This window comes from Octopus bimaculoides, chromosome 5 (genome assembly GCF_001194135.2).
Source record: "Octopus bimaculoides isolate UCB-OBI-ISO-001 chromosome 5, ASM119413v2, whole genome shotgun sequence".
Lineage (NCBI taxonomy): Eukaryota > Metazoa > Mollusca > Cephalopoda > Octopoda > Octopodidae > Octopus > Octopus bimaculoides.
Window position 1 is genome coordinate 43707564 of NC_068985.1, and position 5516 is coordinate 43713079.

The 5516-nt window shown below is 41.2% G+C and overlaps 1 protein-coding gene across 1 annotated transcript in view; it reads right to left on the reverse strand.

Annotated features, from left to right (window-relative positions):
* The window catches only part of LOC106881289 (neuroglian), a 140818-nt gene extending 140188 nt beyond the window's left edge, over window positions 1-630 (reverse strand). Inside the window, exon 1 of the mRNA XM_052968053.1 lies at window positions 154-630. The gene's annotated coding sequence lies outside the window, so the exon portion shown is untranslated. The remainder of the gene's footprint in view (window positions 1-153) is intronic.
* Between the last annotated feature and the right edge of the window lie 4886 nt (window positions 631-5516).

Sequence of the window (5516 nt, forward strand, 5' to 3'; positions counted from 1 at the left end):
TATATATATATAGAGAGAGAGAGAGAGATAGATAGATAGATAGATAGATAGATAGATAGATAAATAGGTACATACATACATACATATAGATACACATACATACATATAGATATACACACATGATCAGTCAATGAATAATCGAATACAACTTACCTTAAAAGAGTAATAACATGATCTGATCGCAAACAGGTAATGATAACGAATACAGCCCGCACATACAACACTAGCTTGTTGCCGCAGAAAACATATATATATATATTATATTATACTTATGTTTTCCGGTAGAAAAACAAGCAGTGATGTGCCGCCTGGGTAGATGAATGTAGAATGCTCCTTTCCTTCTCTACTTAAAAATCTCACACTCACTCTAGTTCTATATATACATATACTAAGGTAGATCTATGTAATCTACTGGACGAAAAGAAGGCGTTTTACTCCACCAATTTTTCTTTTTTTTAGTGTACGTTATGGCCAAATGTTGCGCTTGCTGTCGCTATTAAAACAACAACTGCGACAGAGCAGCAGGCATTAAACAACAGTAAAAGATTGCTTCACGTCTTTCTTTCTCTTCTCCCTTCGCCGAGCAAGCGAGGTCGTCTGCCTGCATGGAAAGTCAGGTCATGTGACTCTCTTGCAGCCAATCAGCAACCGCAGATGGTGCGTGTGTGCATAGTAGCAGCCGATGTTTCAGTCGGTTTTTTTTTTTACTTTCGGTTTGCACAGACACGCGCGCGCACACACACACACACACACACACACACACACACACACACACACACACGCACACACACACACACGTTTGTATGTATATTGGAAGTCGCTTATTATAATTGCAGGCAATGTTATCAACCGGTTAGTGTTATCTAAATTGGTGGGGCCGGTTGTTTTTATTCAAAAGGCTTCGTCCCAAAGTGATCCCAATCAGCGGCTTCCATTTGTATGTATGTATGTATGTATGTATGTATGTATGTATGTATGTATGTATGTACACATGCATGCATACGCACATGATTATATTATATATATCTTGATCGTGATTCGCAATTCCGTATGACTCGATAGAAGAAAAAAATTCTTTATCGTGTTCTTTATTTACGCTCTTGTTTTAGATAGTGACCATGCAATTGCAAGAAGTACCCTGCCATCTGACCCTTGTGTCCGTAACCCAGAGGAACTTAGGTAAAAAAGTAAATAAAATAAACGGAACAGCTGGAGAAAAGGGGACTGCATCTCTCTAACCTGTAGATGAAAGCAAGCTTTATTTAAAGGAGACATTTATGTACCCTGTCACGACACCACCGTTCAACAGTGCTATTGATTGGAACAGCCATCAAGCTGGATGATTCGCAGTTTAACCTCCATAAATTATCTAGAGGCCGTTTCACTAACTACCCTTTGTAGACGCGCCCTATCCTATTTCAGCAGTACATGCAACTCTACACAGTGACACACACACACACACACACACACACACATTCATATTTATTGATGTACAAATTAATTCACAATTCACAAATTTCACTTGCCGGGTGTTTTAATATTTTAACATCTGACTTACCTATCTGTCTATTTATCCACATAACCCCCTACCCTTTTGCTTTTTTTAGATCTATCTATCTATCTATCTATCTATCTATCTATCTATCTATCTATCTATCTATCTATCTATCTATCTATTCCCTGGACTTGCTAGAAATAGCAACCAAATTGCCCTGGAGTGACATCTTAAAAGCACATTGAATAATGTAGGTTTATGGTCACGGATAAACTGACCAGGCCTGACTTTGGGTTAAACAACACGCGTGAATGTTTTGATGCGTGCAGTTAGCTGTGCAGTTAGCCGGGCAGTTAGTGTCGTGTGAATAGTGAAAGTGGAATAAATTAATTCAAGAAATATTAAATGTATATTTAAAGATTGCAAACACGCTTGGAAACCGGCTTTGGATTTTCTGCAGTAAATCTCATTGTCCCACGTTCCTGAGTTAAATTTCTGCTACCATTTAGTTTCCGGTGATGATAACATTGATACCAATGATAATATATATTTATTGTTGAAAGAAATACAAGCGAAGTTTTGGAACAGCTGTCCTCTCCAAGTCCCATACATCAGGGGAAATGAAAAGAGTTCTTTCTTTCTTTCTTGCTTGCTTGAAATATATATTCTCTAACAACTTTCTAATAATTTTATAGTTAACATTATCATGGGAGAGTGCTGAAAGTAAGAGCTAAGGTCCTATAAAGGACGGTGATACGGTTTCGATTCTTACTTGACACCAAGATTACTTAACTTCTGTCACCTTAGTCTTGCTGAAATCACATTCTACCGTCTTAGAAAAGAAACCGGATATATAACGCTGCCTGGAGTACGAATTGTCTGACTAAAGATCCTAAATAAAGACAGGATGGTCATTATTAGAATACCTTCGGTATGTAAAGCGATCCGGTCTAAGTTGATCTGGAGTCCAGAGAAGAACAACTTCTGCTGTCAAATTATCCTGGGAAATGAATGAATACCACCTCATTCGATCATTCTTTTTCTCTTCCATCCGAAATAATCATTGTCAAGGAGTGACTTCTGCTCCCCGCTGTTAAGCGTAACAATAAAAATAGTCTGCTTCGTGGTTGCTCAACTTGTTAAATATGGCAGTCAAATTTCTCTCAACTCCACTATCGTTTTAAGTCAATATGGTCCTAGATACAATGTCTGGTAAACAAAAGGACGGTGTGGTCATTTAGTAAGTCTTCTCGTTCAAGATTGACCTGGGGTTAAACAATTACAACCGCAATCTTTATCTTTAATTTCTCATAGCCATTAAACTCCGGTCAAGCCGGGACGCGAACTTTTTTCCCACGAGAGTTCCGGACCCCAGTAAAGAACTCATTTGTATACAGCCATTCAGAGCTCACTTTGACCTTGTTGTCAAGTTAACAAACACTCTCTACCGAGTAAACTGAAGACGAAGAATGGTGTTGTAAGTCGACCGATAGCCAAGTTATGCCTGATTTTAGAAGGAAACAAGTAATTAGATAGATTTGCAGCACTTATATTCTGACTCCAGCACTTATATTTTTAAACCTAGTATTTATTGTATTGGTCTCTTTTGCCGAATCTTTAAGTTAGAGGGATGTAAACACACCAACACTGGTTGTCAAATGGCGCGGTCCCAGGAACTTTTCGAAGGGAGGGTACAAGGTCAAAAGAGAATACAATTTTAGGAGAAAAGGGCGTAATAACATTATATAATAAGAAGCACTTCTTTTCTTGAGGGTGTCACGTACTCCTCAGACCCTCCCCCCTTGGGTCCGCCCCTGCATACACACACGACTTGTTTTCAGTTTCTGTCCACAAAATTCACTTACAAAACTTAAGTCGCCCGATTACTTACAAGGTACCTCGCAGTGGGACTGAACCCGGGTTCATGCGTATGTAATTGGGAAGCAAACTTCTTACCATACAGCCACGCTTGTGCCTATAGCCACAAAAACTATTTATAACGAAGGAAATTTAGTACTGAGGTACTCTAGTTGAATCCTGAATAAAAAGTCACAGAAAAAAAGTCGAAGAAAAACTGTGATTAATAACTGATGTAATATTTCTGTTTGTTTCAAAGTTTCAATTACAATATTAAATAAACTTCGATATTTTTTCACATCTATGCGATGTTGTCATACTATGAATTGTTGTGCATATGGCGCATGCATGACCGTCTTTATAAGAAATTCGCTTTGTAACCACAGGCTTTTAGATACCTTGAGCCAGTGTCTTCCTCTATAGCCCTGGGTTGACCATTGGTCTAATTCCTTGTGAATGAATTTGGTAAACGGAAACTGTGTGAAAGCCCGTCATATATATCTATATATATATATCATCATCATTGTTGTTCAACGTCCGCTTTCCATGTTGGCATGGGCTGGACGGTTTGACTGAGGGCTGGCAAGCCAGATGGCTGGCAAGCCAGATGGCTGGCAAGCCAGATGGCTGCACCAGGCTTCAATCTTATCTGGCAAAATTTCTACAACTGGATGCCCTTCCTAACGCCAACCACTCCGAGAGTGTGGTGGGTGCTTTTTACGTGCCACCAGCACGGGAGCCAGTCAGGCGGCACTATCAACGATTACACTGGAATGGTGCTTTTAAAGTGCCACTGGCACAGGTGCCAATCAGGTGGTACTGTCATTGGCCACGACAACGATTTTACTTGCCTCAACAGGTCTTTGCAAGCACAGTTTATTGCCCAATGATTGAAGGGAACTCTTAAATGGGCTGGTTATTCTGCACTGGCATAGACCACAGTTATGGTCTCACTTGGCTTGCACAGCATATCTCCAAAGGTCTCAGTCACTTGTCATTGCCTTGATGAGGCCCAATGCTCGAAGGTTGTGCATCACCACCTCATCTCAGGCCTTCCTGGGTTTGCATCTTCCACAGGTTCCCTCTACTGCTAGGGTGTGACACTTTTTCACACAGCTGTCCTCATCCATTCACATCACATGACCATACCAGCGCAGTCATCTCTCTAGCACACCACATCTGATGCTTCTTAAGTCCAACTTTTCTCTCAGGGCGCTTACCACTCTATTGTGTATGCACACTGACATTACATATCCAGCGGAGTATACTGGCTTCATTCCTTGCTTACGCATGTCCTCAGCAGTCACGGCCCATGTTTCACTGCCATGTAGCATGGCTGTTTGCACACATGCATCATACAGTCTACCTTTTACTCTGAGCAAGAGGCCCTTTGTCACCAGCAGAGGTAGGAGCTCTCTGAACTTTGCCCAGGTTATTCTTATTCTAGCAGCTACACTTTCAGAGCATCCACTCCTGCTACTGACCTGGTCTCATAGGTAATAGAAGCTATCAACTACTTGTAGCTTTTTCCCACTGGAATGTGATGGAAGCTGTTTCCTGCACATTTTCAGTGTTTATAGCACCTGAGCATCTGCCACACACAAAAACTATCTTCCCAGTTAGCCTTCCTTGGATATTGCTGCATCTCTGATGAGTCCATAGCTTACACTGAGTACATCTTATGGAGTTTCTACCTACGCTTTTTCTACAGATCGAGCAGGGCCATCTACCTGAAGGGATTTGTGGTTTGTCTGCCTCCCTACTTATTAAGATTTTGGTTTTTGCTAGGTTGACTCTAAGGCCATTTGATTCTAGACCTTGCTTCCACACCCTTCCTCTAGTTCTGATAGTGACTCAAGCTATTGGAGCAAGGTCATCGGCATAGAGGTGCTCCCAGGGGCATCCTGTCTTGAATTCCTATTATTGTCTGGAGGACTATGATGACTAAGAGGGGGCTGAGGACTGATCCTTGGTGGACCCCTACCCCTACTCGGAATTCTTCCCTGTACTCATTGCCAACCCTCACCTCACTGACAGCATCCCTGTACATGGATTGTACAGCACTCACTAACCATTCATCTATCATTAGTGTCCTCACTGACCACCAGATAAGGGATCAGGGAAGCCTGTGAAAGGCTTTCTCTATGTCAATGAAAGCTAGGTC